The sequence below is a fragment of the Bos indicus genome, chromosome X (genome assembly GCF_029378745.1).
Source record: "Bos indicus isolate NIAB-ARS_2022 breed Sahiwal x Tharparkar chromosome X, NIAB-ARS_B.indTharparkar_mat_pri_1.0, whole genome shotgun sequence".
NCBI classification, from domain to species: Eukaryota; Metazoa; Chordata; class Mammalia; order Artiodactyla; family Bovidae; genus Bos; species Bos indicus.
The window spans coordinates 39,343,879-39,361,902 of NC_091789.1; positions in this window are offsets into that span (position 1 = coordinate 39,343,879).

Here is an 18,024-nt window from a genome sequence, read left to right on the forward strand (position 1 = left end):
AGAGATGCCAGTAGGCTCGGTCACGAGTGACTACTGGGAAACAGGGCTCCCTGGTTGGGCACCTGGCAGGGCTGGGGTGGAGACCCAGGACCGCACGTGTCTGTCTTTTACATTTTTTTCCCCATCCAGGGTGGTGGCCTCCAGCCCCAGGACCTGGAGTTAGGCCTGACCCTCCTCCCGGGGCTCCTCCCCCATCAGTGCTTTGTTTCCCTATAGCTCTTGCCTTCTTCTGTTGGATTGACCTTCAGATCCCTGAGACGAGTAGGCAGGAGGGACATTTACGAGAACTTGCTGTGTCTGATGACATCTCTATCCTGCCTATTGGGCTACTTACACAGTTTGAGGTTGGAAATGATTCTACTCCGGCATCTAGAAGAATTTGTGCCTTAGCTCTGGTTTCAAGGGTTGCCCTTCTGAATCTTGAGTCTTTCTCGTGACTTCTGGACCCTCTCTCTGTAAACATGTTGACTCTTCCCTTTGTCCTCAGTGCTCTGAATAAAGCATTGGGGATGTTGCTTTGGCTAGTCTTGGCGAGGCCTGATTCCCCAGAGAAGACACTTGTAAACCCTGCCTAGGGGCCCCAATCTGGGTATAGAAGAAAAAGACCCTTGCCCTGTCCAGGTAGAATTTCACAACCCATTGACCCCTTGCTTGATCCTCTGACTTTGTTGTTGGCTAAGTCAGTTTCCACTCACCCACATGTTTTTTTTTTTTTTCCTTTCTTTTTTATTTATTTATTTTAATTGGAAGCTAATTACTTTACAATATTGTAGTGCTTTTTGCCCTTCATTCACATGAATAAGCCACGGGTGTACATGTGTTCCCCATCTTGACCCTCCCTCCCACCTCCCTCCCCATCCCATCCCTCAGGGTCATCCCAGTGTACCAGCCCTGAGCGCCCTTCTCATGCATTGAACCTGGACTGGCGATCTATTTCACATATGATAATATACATGTTTCAATGCTATTCTCTCAAATCATCCCACCCTCGCCTTCTCCCACAAAGTCCAAAAGTCTGTTCTTTACATTTGTGTCTCTTTTGCTGTCTTGCATATAGGGTCATCGTTACCATCTTTCTAAATTCCATATATATGTGTTAGTATACTGTATTATCACTCACATGTTTTCTCAGCTCACAAAATGTTGTTGCTGGGCCCTCAGACTCTGCCCTCCAGTTTTGTGGAGATTCATGGTTTTTTTTTTTTTTTCTCTCAAAAGTCTCTGGACTGTAGTTTACTGAAGGGCAGAATTAGATACAGACGTGCAGTCTGCTCTCTCAATCTGAAATTAAACTCTGTGCATTTTTATGTTCAGAGCGGCTTTATTGTAACAGTTCCAACTGGAAACATCTCAAACGTCCTTCAGAGTATGAATGAGAAGCCGACTGTGGTCTGTCACACAAGGGAATCCTGCTCAACAACAAAGAGGAAGGAAATACTGAAAGATGCAGCCACCTGGGTGAACCTCCAAGTAATCGTGCTGAGTGAAAGAAGCCAAGAGAAAAAAAAAAAAAAGAGTCTATATTGTGAGTCCATTGATATGTTAATAAAACTCTAGAAAATGCAGAGAACAAACATACAGTGATAGAAAGCAGAGGCGGATTGTCCAGGGATTGGAGTGCTGCAGGGAGGGGATTTAGAGGGGGTGCAAGGAACTTTCGAAGTGATGGCTACACTCATCTTGATTGTGGTGCTTTGCCGGGTGTATATATGTGCCAAAATGTGCCATGTTGTCACTTTAAACAATATGCTTTTCATATGTAAGTTATACTTCAATAAAGCTACTTGAAATAAAGCATGGGAAATATGTTTTACACTGTAAAGAGCAATTCTGCAGTGAACACCTGGGTCAACACTTGGCGGCTCAGTCAGCCCTCTTTCCACATCTTGTCTTCATTTTTGCAATCATCACGTCCTCATTCTTCTTTAGACTGTTGCCTGCTAAAGAAGCTTCCCAAACAAAAGTTTCCCTTGGCCTATTTTGGGACTTTATGTGGATGGCATAATGCAGTATAGGTTAGTTTGTGTGTCTCTTCTTTCACTCGCCGTAATGTTTATGCGATTCACCCATGTTATTCAACCCAGCTATACTTAAATAATTGTCATTCCAATATGATCTTTCTATGTCTGAATACAGCACAGTTGATTTCTCTGTTCTACTGCTGATGGGCACTTACGTGCTTTCCAGTTTTTGCCCATGACAAGAGGCAAACGTTCTGTGAAAGTTCATCTTGGAGCCTGTGCCCAGCATGTCTCTCCATTGGGCACAGACAGTCACCGAGGGGAGACACCTGTACCAAGTTACGGTCCCAGCAGCGGTGTCAGAGCACTCCTGACACTTGGTGTCCCTTGCCCACTTGGCATTACTGTCAGAGCTGGGATTGTTCATTCTTGCCCACCTGGTGCATAATTCATGGTATCTTCTTGTGGGTTTTCTGTCTTTCTTCCCCTCTGAAGAAGCAGAGGAATCTCAGGAAAAGACACCAGGGCAGGAGGGTGGGAGAAGCTTTGGGGGCCAGCGTGAGGTTGGAACCTTCACATGGGAGGTTCCCTTAGCCTGCCAACTCACACCCAGGAGTGCCTGAGCTCCTATGCATCCAATCAAGACCCCTATTTGGGGCACAGTTGTAGTAGGGGGGACTCTTGTCCTCATCGGAGTCCTCCTGGACAGTCTCCAGCCCACCAGAGAGTTCAAGAAGATACTTCTCCTGGGTTAGGACGAGGCTTTCTCTTCCATATGCATACCAGTGGGAAGAGTTTCCTGTGAAAGTTACCCGCTTCCAGAGGAAATGAACAAGCAAAGACACCGAGGTACTCAAAACCCCAGAGAACCCCTGTTCTGGTTGGTCTCAAAGAATCTCAGGACGCAAACCTTTGGAAGTGGAAGCTTCCACACCCGCAAGGCTATAAAAGTCCTGCTCCCTCGAGGTGAGGACACAGAAGAAACCGTGGGCTGGCTAAGAGCACTGGCAGGGTCCAGGCCACGTGCACACTCACAGCTCACCCCCAAGGGCTGGGCCTCTGAGCAAAAACCTCAGAGGAAGCTCCTGAGGTGGCTTTCCCGACAAGGACCAACGAAACGGAAAGAGACTGTTCTAAATCATCTACCGTCCGGCATTGCCATCAAGCAGGCTGGCAAGAAAACAGCTTTACTTATCATTCTATTCCCTCAAAAGAAAATCATGTATTCACAATTACTGTCCTATAAAGACGCGGTCAGTGTGCAGCCAAAACGAAGTGAGAAAAAGTTAACACCGTCCGCTCAAGTTGAAGTGATCATACAACAAAAACAGAATTTTGCGGGCTTTTGTTGTTTTGTGGTAGTAGCCAACTGCTTGAAATGTGTAATTTGTTGGCATTTCTGGTTGGTAAACCTATTCAGATCCTTAAGTGAATTCAAGAAGTTGATCTTGTGGGGACCACACCACATCATGTTTTTTTCTGTGCACAAGACAATTTCTAAATGCTCCAAAAGGAAAATAGAAACATTAGTCAGTAAGATCATAGAATTTGAGGTGATTATATTCTAATAAGTTTTCAAAATCTATACCTAAACATATAAAACCAACTAGGCTCTTATAGTAAAAGTCTAAGCAGTAGGGTTTCCTCAATATGTGCTTTCTCTCTCTAAAAAAAGTTTTTGGAGGAGAGAAAATGGAAAACTGGATTTTTTTTTTTCTGTAATTGTTGAAATATCCTGGTTGCTAAGTTACAGGATAAGGGAAAGGAAACACATATTACTATCAGGCCAAATGTTAACAGAGACCAAGAAGCTTCAGGAACCCCTTCCATATTAAACACACTTACCAATATGTCAAGGGCTTTAACAACATAAGAGAGATAAACGGGGCAGTGACCTTTGAGCCAAATTGGAATGGGAAAGCCAAGAGGTTTGCCTGCTCCACACACCTCCAGGGGCAATGACCAGGCTCCAACACTTGGGAGTCTTCTCAAGTTCCCACCAGTCATGGGATTCTAAGGCCATTTAACTGGGTGGCCTCAGGTTGCAAAGGCCCCAGTCACTGCATTCATCTCCAAATGACACAACCCTGTTTTAATCTTGTGATTAAAATGTTTGGACCCATGTATCAAGTCGTGACCTTACTTCTACTCCACTTGACAAAATAAAGCCAAGGGAATAATCTCAAACTCCTAGCTCCTTCAGTATTTCTATGCAAAGTAAATCCTTGAATAAATTGTTTTGTTAGTTTTCATTTAAAAGATAGCTCTGTCTTCTCCCTAATTTTATCACAATACAAAATACCATGAAAACACTACATTTGGGTTTTTGCAAGATTTGAGATGTATTTATTAATTTTTTACAAGAAACTATTAAATGTAACTTCCTAAACTCCTGAGAGTTATCCTATAGATCAGATATGTTAGGACTTCTTAGACTAAATAGCTATGGTTCTGTAAATGTAAACACATGAGTTGAACTTAATTGAGTTAAAATAATGTGTTTTTTAACAATTGATCCTTTTAAATTTCCAACAATAGCAGTAATTATGTAACCCTACAAAGGTACTCCATTTTGTACAGTTAGTGATTCATTCATGAACTATGATTGTAGTTTGCTTCTATCTTGACCCACTATAATTTCTAAGGTTCCCTAATCCATTGACTTTGAGACCTTGGGTGAATAATAAATTGAGGTAATCAGCAAGTAATCTTTACCTGGACAATCTCCAAAGGAATTAAAATTCATAGAGACAGAGAATACAGAAGGACATGATCACTTTTTGCTGATACATTCTTGTCTGTGTATAAACAAAACTCCCTTCATGACACTCAAATTCAGAAAATTACTGTAGTATAAACATTGCTTTGAGCTCAGCACAGTGGTTTTCATTATACTCAAAACCTTAAAATCTTAATGGTTTAAAGACATTGCCACTGGAACATCTTTCACTGTCACTGTTTGTAAGTGTCAATTTGCATAATACATATAAAGTGTAATAAGTCAGTAAATGTTTTAAAAGCTTATGTATAATACAGTAGAGAAGCCTGAACACGCAGAAGAGAAAGGGTCTTTAAGTAATCGATATCTTTTCAGCACAGGTATTCTACCGAGAGAGTGGAGTTTTTTGCATTGCCATGCTAGGCACTGAGAGCTCAAAATTCTGCTAGCAGAGGTGCTGTCCTGCTGCTCCTGGGTATGGTTATTTCAGAACTGAGGCCAATTATAAGTAAAGAAACAAGCAAACAGAACAAATAGCAAAGGACCATCCTTCACAGAGGAGCTAAAATTCTTACTGGTTATCGTGTTACTTTCTCCTGTGTGTTGTTATCAAATATTGTGACTCTGGTTACACTGTCAAGGCCACGGGCATTTCTGGTTCCAGGGCGCCTGCTGTGCTCTTATCCAGCGATTGACCAGTCTCCTCTGACAGGGCCTGGAGAACAGCAAGGTTTGCCCCTTTGCCTGGCTTGAGTGACTCACCATACAGCACATGTGGGTAACGCAGGAGGCAGTGCGGGGGCGGGGTCCAGGAGAAATGAAGCCTGATCAGAATGCACCATATGTATATTCCTATGCCCATTTTGTTAATTGCTTTGGATTTGTTTTTGTAGGTCTTTTTTGCCTCTTCTTTTGTTCTCTTGTGATTTGATGTCTATCTTTAGTGATATGTTTGGATTCATCTTTATTGTCTGTATATCTATTATAGATTTTTGTTTTGCAGTTACCATGAGGTTTTTGTACAACAATCTATATATATCTATATGTTATTGTTCTATCACATACATATATATCAGGGAAGCCTTATAAAAGTGAAAGTCACTCAGTTGTGTCCAACTCTTTGCAATCCCATGGACTATACAGAATCCTGTGAGATTCTCCAGGCCAGAATACTGGCCTGGAGAGTGGGTAGCTCTTCCTTTCTCCAGGGGCTCTTCCCAACCCAGGGATCAAACCCAGGTCTCCTGCACTGCAGGCAGATTCTTTACTAGCTGAGCCACCAGGGAAGCCCCTAAGTTGCTGATCTCTTAATTTCAAATGCATTTTAAAGACCCTGCATTTGTACTCATGAGTACTGGTTTTGATGTCATATTTTATGTCTGATTGTTTTGTGTATCCCTTAACTGCTTAAGACTTCCCTGGTGGCTCAGACGGTAAAGCATCTGCCTATAATGCGGGAGACCCGGGTTCAATCCCTGGGTTGGGAAGATCTCCTAGGGAAGGAAATGGCAACCCACTTCAGTATTCTTGCCTGGAAAATCCCATAGATGGAGGAGCCTGGTAGGCTACAGTCCATGGTGTCACAGAGTCAGACACTACTGAGGGACTTCACTTTCTTTCACTTTAACTGCTTATTATGGATACGGATGATTTTACTACTATTGTCTTCTAACCTCCTACTAACTTTGTGTGTAGATGATTTCCTACCTTTCTGGTGTGTTTGCTTCTACCAGTGAGATTTTCCGTTTTGTCATCTTCTTGTTTCTGATTGTGGCCTTTTCTTTCTCACCTAAAGAAGTTCCTTTAACATCTGTCATAAAGCTGGTTGGTTGATGCTGAATCCTTTTAGCTTTTGATTTCTCCATCAAACCTGAACAAGAGCCTTGCTGGGTAGAGTATTCCTGGTTATAGGTTTTCCCCTTTGATCACTTTAAATATATCGTGCCACTCCCTTTCTGGCCTTCAGAGTTCCTGCTGAAAAATCAGCTGATAGCCTTTTGGGAGTTCCCTTGTATAGTATTTATTTTCCCTTGCTGCTTTTCATATTCTGTCTTTAATTTTTGTCATTTTGATTACAGTGTCTCTTGGTGTGTTTTTCCTTGGGTTTATCCTGCCTGGGACTCTCTGTGCTTCCTGGACTTGGGTACCTATTTCCTTTCCTAGGTTAGGGAAGTTTTTAGCTATTATCTCTTTAAATTTTTTCTCAGTCCCTTTCTCTCTCTCCTTCTTCTGCAATCCCCACAATGTGAATAGTAGTGTGCTTGATTTTCTCCCAGAGGTCTCTTAAACTGTCCTCATTTCTTTTCATTCTCTTTTCTGTTTGGTGGCAGTGATTTCCACTACATTACCTTAAATGTAAATGGACTAAATGCTCCAACCAAAACACACAGACTAACTGAATAGATAGAAAAACAGGACCATATATATGCTGCCTACAAGAGACTCACTTTAAATCTAAAGATACATACAGAGTGAAAATAAAGGGATGGGAAAAGGTATTCTATGCAAATGGAAATCAAAAGAAAGCCAGAGTAGCAATACTTACATCAGACAAAGTGGGCTTGAAAATAAAGACTGTCATGAGAGATAAAGAAGGACACTACATAGTGATCAAAAGATCAATCCAAGCGGAAAGACATAATGACCATAAATATATATGCAGCCAACATAGAAGTACCATAATACACAAGGCAAACATTAACAGACGTAAAAAGGGAAATTGATACACCACAATAATAGTGGAGGATTTTATATTTTTGAAAATATCTAAATTATTATATACATAAATAAATTATGTCTTTAATAAAAAGACATGGGTTTGATCCCTGGGTTGGGAAGATCCCCTGGAGAAGGGAAAAGCTACTCACTCCAGTATTCTGGCCTGGAGAATTCTATGGACTCTATAGTCCATGGGGTTGCAAAGAGTTGGACACGAATGAGCAACTTTCACTTCACTTCAAAAAGGAATAAAATACTGCTTCATGCTACATTTTGGATGAATCTCAAAAGCATGATGCTCAGCGAAAGAAGCCAGACACAAAAGGCCACATATTGCATGATTCCAGTTAAATGGAATGTCCAGAACAGGCAAATCCATAGAGATGGAAAGTAAAATGGGAGGTTGCCAAGGGTTGAGGGGAGCAGGGAATGGCGAGTGACTGTTAACAGGCACTAGATTTCTGTTTGGGATGATGAAAGTGTTCTGGAATTAGACAGCAGTGATAGTTGTACAGCACTGTGAAGGTACTAAATGCCACTGAATTGTACACTTTCAGATGGTTAATTTTATGTTATATAAATTGCTCTTCAATAAAAACACTTAAAATATGTTTTGGCAATTGCCTAACTTCTTATAAAAATTTTTAAGATAAATTTTTAAATGCTCCTATTTTCATGCAAGAGCTGAGATAAGCAGTCAGCACAATGACTTTTATACCTGCTGAGAGATCATGCTCTGCTAAGTTGCTCAGTTGTGTCCCACTCTTTTGGGACTCCTGTTAGCTGTAGCCCACCAGGCTCCTCTGTCCATGGGACTTCCCAGGCAAGAATACTGGAGTGGGTAGCCATTCCCTTCTCCAGGGCATCTTCCCGACCCAGGGATCAAACCCGTGTCTCTTACATCTCCTGCATGGGCAGGTGGGTTCTTTACCATTAGTGCCACCTGGGAAGCCCATGGAGCATATTCCAAGGTTTAAAATTCCTTTGCTTATTAACAGTCTTAGGGATACACAAAATAGATTGTCAGGCCCAAGGTGGCTGGAAACACATGGCCCCACAAGACAGTATCATGTTGGGTATCCTGGCCAACTTTGAACAGTGTCTTCCTGGGTCTTGGGTTTTCTCTCAGATGTGGGCATGGGCAGCACTTCTCAGTGGATGGGCAGAGATGACCCCTGCAGTGGCTCCCATTCTGCACATCCTCCTGCAATGCACCGGGACCACTCCTCCTCCCAACAAGAGGCAGAGTCTCTTTCCCCTTCTCCTGACCAGGTCTGGCCCTGATACTTTCTTGACTAAAAGACTGTGGCAGAAGTCATACGGGGTGGCTTCCAGGCCTAAGCAGAAGAGACTTTGCAGTTTCTGTACTTACCCTCTTGGAATCCAATCCCATGGGAAAAAAAAGTTTGGGCTATTTTTCCTGAGAGGCCCCACATAGAGAAGACCCTGGAGAATGAGATGCCACGTGGAAGAGAATAATAAAACCCAGCGCAGCCAGAACCAACTGCCAGACATGGGACTGAGGCCATCTAGAATGCTTGGGCCTCCTTGGCTATGCACCCAGCTGAATCAAGTCACAAGAGGGATCCCAGCCAATACCATGTGGATGAAAGAACACCCCCCAGAGCTCAGCCAATACATCAACTCAGAAATAACAAATCACTGTGATTTCAGGGTAGCTCGGTAAGCACTAGAGAGCAGATAACACCTGAATCCAGCCCAAATCATCCAATGTATGTAAACTCCTGAGAACAACCAGAAACCATGTGATGAGCCCATGTCAAGCAAGAGGGGACAAAAGCTCAAGATTGCTAGGATCAACCCTGACCAGAAGCAAATGACTTCCTGAGGTGGGCTGCTGGCCAAAGACCCATGAGCAAGATGTAATTATCAAAAACGATCAGGGAACAAGTGAAATTGATGAGGAAGAACCAGTTGTCATAATCTGTCCTGGCATTTGGAGGGATTATCCTTGGGGTCCCTTTTGCTAATAGTCACACACTGAAACCTTTTCTTCTCGCTCTTTCTCTCATTCTCAATTAATAAGAGGTTACACCTGTGCAGATTGTACTTCACAGCCCATTGACAACAGGATCACGTTAGATTTCCCTGATGTCACCATGTGAACAGGAAGTACTACCATGGAGAAAATGTTCCAGAAAACCCGAAGATGGTAACTATAGAGCCAGGTGCAGATTCACTGGATCCAATGTGGATTCAAAAGCCCACAATTGTCTTTTGATAGAGGAATTAGTCTTTTGATAGTGTATTAACCTTGACTTTTATCCATTTATATCTCTCTTACCCTTCTGACCCTGGACCCCTGCCTAAAGACATATCCTTCTCATATGCAAAATATTATTTATTTCATCCTGACAGCTCCCAAAGTCTTAACTGGTCCCAGCGCTGACTCAAAAGTCTGGAGTCCAAAGGTGAAGTGAAGTGAAAGTCGCTCAGTCACGTCCAACTCTTTGGGACCCCATGGACTATAAGAATTCTCCAGGCCAGAATACTGGAGTGTGTAGCCTTTCCCTTCTCCAGGGGATCTTCCCAAACCAGGGATCAAACCCAGGTCTCCTGCATTGCAGGCAGAGTCTTTACCATCTGAGCCACAAGGGAAGCCCAAGAATACTGGAGTGGGTAGCTTTTCCCTTCTCCAGAGGATCTTCCTGACCCAGGAATCGAACTGGGGTCTCCTGCATTGCAAGCGGATTCTGTACCAACTGAGCTACCAAAGCCACATGTAAATAGCATCTAAATGAGCTGTGTGTCAGACTCGATATCCAATTTGTCCCAAGGCAAACTCCTCTCCAGCTGGAAACTGCTAAAGGAAGCAAGTTCTGTGCTTCCAAAGTACAACCACAGGACAGGTAGAGGCTGGACACTGCCATTTCAAAAGGGAGACACCAGAAGGAAAGATCCGACAGGTCAAGAAGGTCTGGCAAAACATCAAACGCAAAGCCTCGAGTATCAGCTTCTTGACCCCAGTGTTCTGCCCACCAGATCCAGCCAAGCGGGAGCCCAGACTTCCAGACTTGCTGCAGGGTCCCTGTCCCCAGGGCTTAGCTGGGCACAGTCCACGCAGCAACTCTAATTGACCAGGGTCGGGTGCCCGCAGCTCTTCCGGGCTCCAGTCACATGCCCGTGGCGCAGCCAGTCTGAGGGCTCTGGAGATGCACCCAGTCCCACAGCTGCATTGGGTATATTACCCAGGCTGAGGCCCTCTGCCTTGGTCTCTGGCCTGCCCCACCAGTTGGATGGAGATCATCTGGCCTGACAAAACCCAGACAATACCCTGCCCCCCCACCCCGCTGGCCTTGGATTGGAGCAGGTAGTGCTGAGATCCCTGAGTAGCCTTTGGGGTCCACCCCGGGTCTTAAAGAATCGTCACACTGTCCCATCTCATAAACTCTGAGAAGTCCCACGGCCTCCCTTCACTCCTTCCTGTCTCCGTCCCCTTCAGTTCCAGCTGGGGTGGCCACAGTCAAGCCAGTCTCCTCATCAAACGCTCGCTCAGCCACGCCTTTAGTACTCTCTGCAGAACACGTGTTCCCATTTTTTTGCACTATGGGAAGGCTGAGAATTTTCCAAAATGTTAAGTTCTGCTTCCCTTTGGATGAGTCATTCCATCTTTAAGTCATTTCTCTGTTTTCAGATTGGACAGTGAGCTTTCAAAGGAAGGCAAGCTGCACCTTCACCAAACATCCAATTTCACGCTCACACATTTGACCTTCTACAAAACACTAGAAGAGCATGAACCCGGGGTAGCCAAGTTCTTTGCCGTTTTCTAACAGAGAGGGCCTTTCTTCCTCACTTCTGTTCTTCAACCTCATCAGAATGACCTTTACCATCCACACCTTTACTAACATTCTTCTCACAACCCCTTAGGCCTTCCCTGGGAAGACCGAGGTTCTCCTCTTTAACTTCTGGGTCCTTGTCAGACTCACCTCCAAACTCTTCCAGCCTCTACTCCCAACAGGGTTCCAAAGCTGCTTCCACATTTTTAAGTATTTGTTACAGCAGCACCCCAACTATTCGTTAGCAATTTCCTGTCTTAGTCTGTTCAGGCCCCTGTGACAAAATACCATAGGCTGGAAGAGCTTATGAACCACAAACAGTGATTTCGCTCACTGATTTCCAGCACTAGGGGCTGGAAGTCAGAGATGAGGATATGAGCATGGTCAAGTGGGGGCCCTCTTTGGAATTTCAGACTTCTGGCTTTCTTCAGAAGGCAAAAGTATCATCACATGGCAAAAGTCTCTCTCAGACTTTTTTTTTTATGAGGGCATAGTCTCATTCACAAGGGTTCTGCCCTTATGATTTAATCAGTGTCCAAAGGCCTCACCTCCTAATACCAGCACATGGGCCAAAGTCAGCAAAGAACTTGACCAAAGGCAGTTGCCAAGGGTGTGCTGGGCCTCTTCCCAAGGGTCACCGGGCTTCAGAGGAAAGCAGTCATTTGCATCGGTCCATCCAAGGTGAGCCTCTGGATAAACTGAATTCATAATCACAGCCTCACCAGAAATGTCACTTATAAGGTAAAGGGCAACTGATCAGATTCAGACATCCAGACTTAGAGAAGAAAGCTCAAATAGACCGGGCAGAAAATGGCCTGGGGCATCTCCTAAGATGCGGAAGTTCACAGCCTCACAGAGGAGCAAACAAGTCACTTCCCCAGAGAAATAGTGGCACCTTCCATTTGGCTCCCTGAATCAAAGACAGTAAAAACCTTTCCAGAACAATGAAAACAAAGCAGCAATCTCTCATTGAAGTGTGAATAAAAGGCAGAACAGACAAAAGGAACACACACAGTAACAGATAACATGAATACACACAATAAAACCACAGAGACCTGAGCTACAGCAAACAGTACTGTTAAAACGGCTTCTCCCTAGGCTTCTGTTTGGAATTTCATTCGTAACCAGGGTGGACAGTAAAAGGGAGTCATATTGCATACGCACATCTTGTTGATAATTTAATTGCATAAATATTGGGTAAGCTTTTGTCTGATTTCCACTGTTTGTGATAGTGAAAATGTTTTAAAATTTTAACTGGGCCACAAATGAGATTCGTGATCTCAATACCAAAAGAACAAGGAAGACTGTGCTAATGTACTAATGCCACTGAAGTGTACACGGAGAAATGGTTATGATGGTAAATTCTGTTATGTGTGTTTTACCACAATTTTAAAACTAATTTTTTTTAATGAGAAAAAAAAAGACGAGATTTCTGGGTGCAGGGAGGAGTAGGGAGCAGCAAAACACCCGAACTCCTCTACTTTTAAAAGCGCAGAAACCCCCGCCACCCCCCAGTTCACACTCGTGGAACCAGGAGGCACAGACAACGGGCAAATGGAAGAATCTGTCGGACCAGAAGCCACGAGGGCGTGGCAGGGCAGCAGGGCGGCAGGAAGGGTCCCAGGCGTCCCCGGGGCGCACCAACCGGGATCCAGCCCCTCCGGAGCCGGCCCGATGCCGCGCGGGGAGCTCGGTGCGCGGACCCGAGGGGGCGCAGGACCGAACCTGAGCGGGGGTTGGAGGTGCAGAGGGCGGAAGCGACCCAGGCGGCCGCGCGCCAAGGCCTAGCCGCGGGGAGTGGCACAGCGGCGCCAGGAGAGGGCGCCCGAGAGCCGGCGCCGGGCCCAGAGCAGATCCCTTCCAGGACCCGCCTCCCGCCCCCGCCCCGGAGACCCCGCCCCTCGCCCCCATGGGGTCCCTGCACCGAGAGATAGGGGTTAGAAAAGCCAAGTCGATCCCACCCAGCGAAGCATTTTTGCACGCCAGTGCGGACTCGGAGGCTGGTACACATGCCACGGCTGTCAGCGGTTCCGTTCGATGCTCAAAGGGTCAGCGGTGTGGCCGCGGGCAGCCCCTCCCACGCCTTCCCGCCGGTTCCCCCAAGCTCAGCGCCCCATCGCTGCACGAGCTGGCGTTGGGGTTCCCCCTCCCACGGGACGTTCCTGCGAGATCAGACGCTTCCCCTGGGCCTCAGGTGGGCAGGGGCGGCTCCCACAAACCCCAGGCTCTGGCCCAACGCAGCTTCGAGCTCAGCCAGATGCCTGGTTGGCCTCTTTGCAGTGGTCGCAACCCGGACACCAACACTTTCGAAGGGACAGCGCCGCCCGCCGTCACAGACCCACAGAGATCTCAGTGCCAGCCATGTAATGACTACTTCGTGTTCTTTTTAGTCGCAGGGGAGTGGCTGAGCACTTCTCCCTTGATGGGGTACGCTGTTGCCAAAAGTCATAACGGGGTGTTATGTCGTTGATGGCGTCATGAAGAATATATATATATTTTCATTTGTATTTGCATCACACACTTAAGCTCATCATTTCTAAATGTACAGTTCAGTAATGTTACATTTGGTGCAACCAGGGGCCATGAAACACTAACTCTACATCTGCCCTCCCCCAGCCCCTAGCCCCCCACCCTCCTACATTCTATCCCTGTAACTTTGACTACTCTAGGAATCTCATTTAAAAATGGAATCATGTCCTTTTGTAACTGGCTTTGGAGAATATGTCTTTTTCAAGGCTCTTTATATTCCAAACTAAATAGTTTAATTACAGTGGAAATTGCAGTTTAAGGCTTGCCTGTGAACTGGATTATAAGTATAGATCAGATTGGAAATAAAACACTTTTCTCTCCATGTAAAAAGGAGAAAAATAAAATTTCAAATACAAGGAAGAAGAAACAAAGAAAGAAAAAGCAACAAAATCCCAACAGGTTTTTTGGAGTTAAATTCCATAACATTGGAAATAAACAAAGCTGTGTGTTTCTCCTCAGTGGCAGTCACAGCGAGCAGAATTGGGGGACACAGGCATGGCAACTGTTAATCCATTCAAATTTCAGATATTTGCACCCAAACTTTTTAGGTATCCCTTGTTAATTCTGTTGTTGGGGTGGGAATAAAGACCTATGGATGAGCTGCAAAGGTGTGGGAATTACTGATGAAGGTGATACCAAAAAAGTCCTCCTCCAGCCAAAAATCAACTGAAGCCTTGTAGGGATGAGGAACAGAACAGAGGCAGTCCTAGTGGGGAGCTCTGAAGTTAGGGCTTCAGTGTCTTTATAGATACAGAGCTCTTCAGATTCCCTGTTTTCCTCTCAGGCTCATTTGGTTAATTTGTGTTTCTCTAGGAGTCTGTCCATTTCATCTAAATTTTCACATCCGTTGGGATCAAATTGTCAGCATGTCCGTCCTCTGGGTAACATCTGTGGGTTGAGATGGTGGCTTCTTGTCATTGCTCAGTTGGATTCCTGCCACTCAGACCTTCCCTCCACCAGCCACACCCCCACCGCCTTGACTTCTGGACTGTGGACCACTCCATCTTGGGCTTACTCAGTTCCCAAGCCTTGGAGCTGGCTTTGACTCCTCCCTTCCTTCACCGGCTTCCACCGCAGCCACTCAGAGACTCTGCAAGCCCTGCCTGTTGGTTGCCTTGACACTCTATCACCTGGATGCCCACAGGGCCTGTTACACAATACCCCTGCTACCTCCCTGGCCCCTAACACTCTCAGAACATCGACCAGAGGGAGTGTGTCATCATCTAAACCACTTTAGATGAAAGTGATTTTCACTTTCACTCCAAAAATCATAACATGCTCTGTATTTCATTCACAGTGAAAGCTAGCATGCTGAAAATGGCCTCCGAGACACACAGAGACACTGGCCCTCATTCCCTCTGTGATCTTCCATTTCCTAGGCCCCACTAGTTCACTCTGCTCCAGCTGCCCTGGTCTCCTTACTGTGCCTCTAACATACCAGGCACGCTCCTGCCCCAGGGCCTTTGCACTACTTCCGGGCTCTCTCCTGGGATGCCCTCCTCAGATCTCCACATGGCCCCCTCCCTCCTTTGAGACTTTGCTCACATGTCCCTTTCCCAAGAGAGTCCCACCATGATGCCCTATGAAAATGGACATCCATTCTCTCCCCACTCTCTACATTCCATTTGTTCTCTTTTTTATTTTAATTTTAATTTTTTTCCATTTGTTCTCTTGTTCCCGTCCTCCATCCTGCTTGACACAGCTTATTTCTTGCATCTAATGTTCATGTTGTATTGTTCCTGCCCTCAACGAGCAGGGCAGCTGCAAGAGGACTCTGTTTGTTCACCCAGAGCTGAGAACAGGGCCTGGCCACAAAACGCGCTTGCTGGGTAGCTGTGGAATGAACGGCTAGAACTTTTCAAGAGGATGACCTCATTCAGGCGTTACACCAAGTAAATGTTCTCCCTATGTTTCCAACGAGGACATGCACTCTAGAGATGGTGGCTGACTTGCTCAAGGTCCTGGAGGGTAGCCACAGAAAACAGATGCATTAGGAATGTGGGCCCGAGGTAAGCGTTTGCAGACTAGACTGATGAGGAACTTTTAGCTGGTTTGGGGTGAGGAAAATCTGATGGTTATCAGTTCTGAGATCTGCTGGAGAAGGGATAGGCTACCCACTGCAGTGTTCTTGGGCTTCCCTGGTGGCTCAAATGGTAAAGAATCTGCCTGCAATGCGGGAGACCTGGGTTCGATCCCTGGGTTGGGAAGATCCCCTGGAGAAGGGAAAGGCTACCCACTCCAGTATTCTGGCCTGGAAAATTCCATGGACTGTATAGTCCATGGGGTCGCAAAGAATCAGACACGACTGAGTGACTTTGACTTCACTCCACTATCAGGTCTGAGTGGAGCCATCGGGACTTGGTGGAATGGTCACAGAAATGGGGAAACAGCCCGCCCTTGTCTTTAGACTTCATATCCAAGGTCCCTGTTTACAGATATCTAAAGAGCTTAAGTTGGAAGAACTTTTCAACAGAAACAAAAATGGAAATGGAGTTATATTTCATCACATAAAAATCAAAATTCAATGTATATAAATCTTTGCCAAACACAAAGGCAATGGATGATCCTTGAAAATACTGTGCTAAGTGAGAGAAGGCAGACACAAGGACAGACCCCATATGACTCCACTTGTATGAGGTGCCTAGAGTTGTCAGACCCTAGACAGAGAGAGGGGGACGGGGGAGGGGGTGTTGGTGTCTAATGGGGACAGAGTTTCCACTGGGGAACATGGACAGTTCTGGGAATGGCCGTGGGGATGGCCACACAGCCACATGAACGTACTTAATGCCATCAAACTGGACACTTAGAAATGGTCAAGATGCTAAATTTGATGTCATGTATATTTTATCACAGTTTTTTTAAAAAAAAAAAAAAAGGCCAAAGGCAAACGGCCAAAGGATTCCTTGCCATGTTGTGGTGGTGGCCACGGACTCTTCATGACTAAGCCCCTGGTCTACTGGCCAGAGCCAAGAGCGGAATCAAGGTGACAGCTCCCGAGGCTGCTAATCAGCACCCTGCATCGAGTCACTTCTCCATAGTCGGATTAGAGACAAGTCTGGCATCTCCTCTTCTAGCCTGGCCAGAGGGGCCCCAAGTGGGGCAAGGGCGGGAGGCCCAGGGCCCCGTGGAGGGCCTCGCCTTGGCCCAGGAGCCCCAATTTCCCCAAGCACTCAAGCCTCCTGCCTTGGCCCCTTCTCCTTCCTCCCAGGCCTCCTTCTCCAGCTGCTGCTCATTCACATTTTGGCCCCACCCTCCTGGTCTCCAGCTCTCTCCCAAGAACCCCGCCCCTTCTTTCCAGCTTGGGTCTCATGCAGGACCCCAGTGAGCTTTCGCCAGGCCTCGGGGAGCACACGTGTGCACCCAAGTGCTAGAGGACTTTCCAGGGCAGTAATCTGCTTTTGGCTAAAACGGGACTTGATCTTCTGTTAGCCCTAATCATCAATTAGCACCCCCACTCTGCAGACGGTCGGTGAGGGGTTGTACAGGACTCACTGCTATCACCTCTGCTCCCTCTCCCCCTTCCCCAGGGTCTGGGGGCAGCAGGTGGGATGGATCAGCTCTGAGGCTCTGGCTGGAGGCTCCCCAGGCATGTCTGGATGTCCGGCTGAGATGGCACTTCACATTCACAAAGGGCTTCCCAATGGCATAGCAGCCCTGGGAGCACCCTCTCCCCCATCCAACTGGCAGCCCCCTGAGAGGGTGGGATGGGTGGGGGCAGGCAGGATGGGTCTTCTTCCTTTAGACAGAAGGTGAACCTGGCCTGAGATGGTGGGATCATCCCACCCAAGACCACCCAGCCTGTCCATGGCCTTGCTAGCAACAGGCAGTACTGCAGCCAGCACTCAGAGGGAGCACAGCTCTCACATTCTCTGATGTGCTGATTCTTTGACACGGGTGGGGACAGGCAGATTGAGCCCCCTGCAATCTAGGCCCGAGAGAAAAGCATGGCCTTGGAAGTTGGAAGAACCTGGGGTGGCGTTCTTGGGATCTGAGCTCGTTACATCAAGTGCCGTCGAACACACTCTGTTCATGCCGTGAACAAAAGCCCTGTCAGTTCTTTTGGGCATGTACTCAGGACAATTGCTGAGTCACATGGTAATTCTATTTTTCAATCTTTGGAATTGCCCAACTGTTTTCCACAGTCACTGTACCATCACCATCTAATTTTAGAATTATTTCATCACTGCCCAAGGCATCTCTTTCTCTAAGGAATCCCTCTCCATGCCCCTCCTCCCAGCCCCTGGCACCCACCAATCTGCTGTTTCTGTGGGCTTGTCTATTCTGGGCCTTCCACCATCTG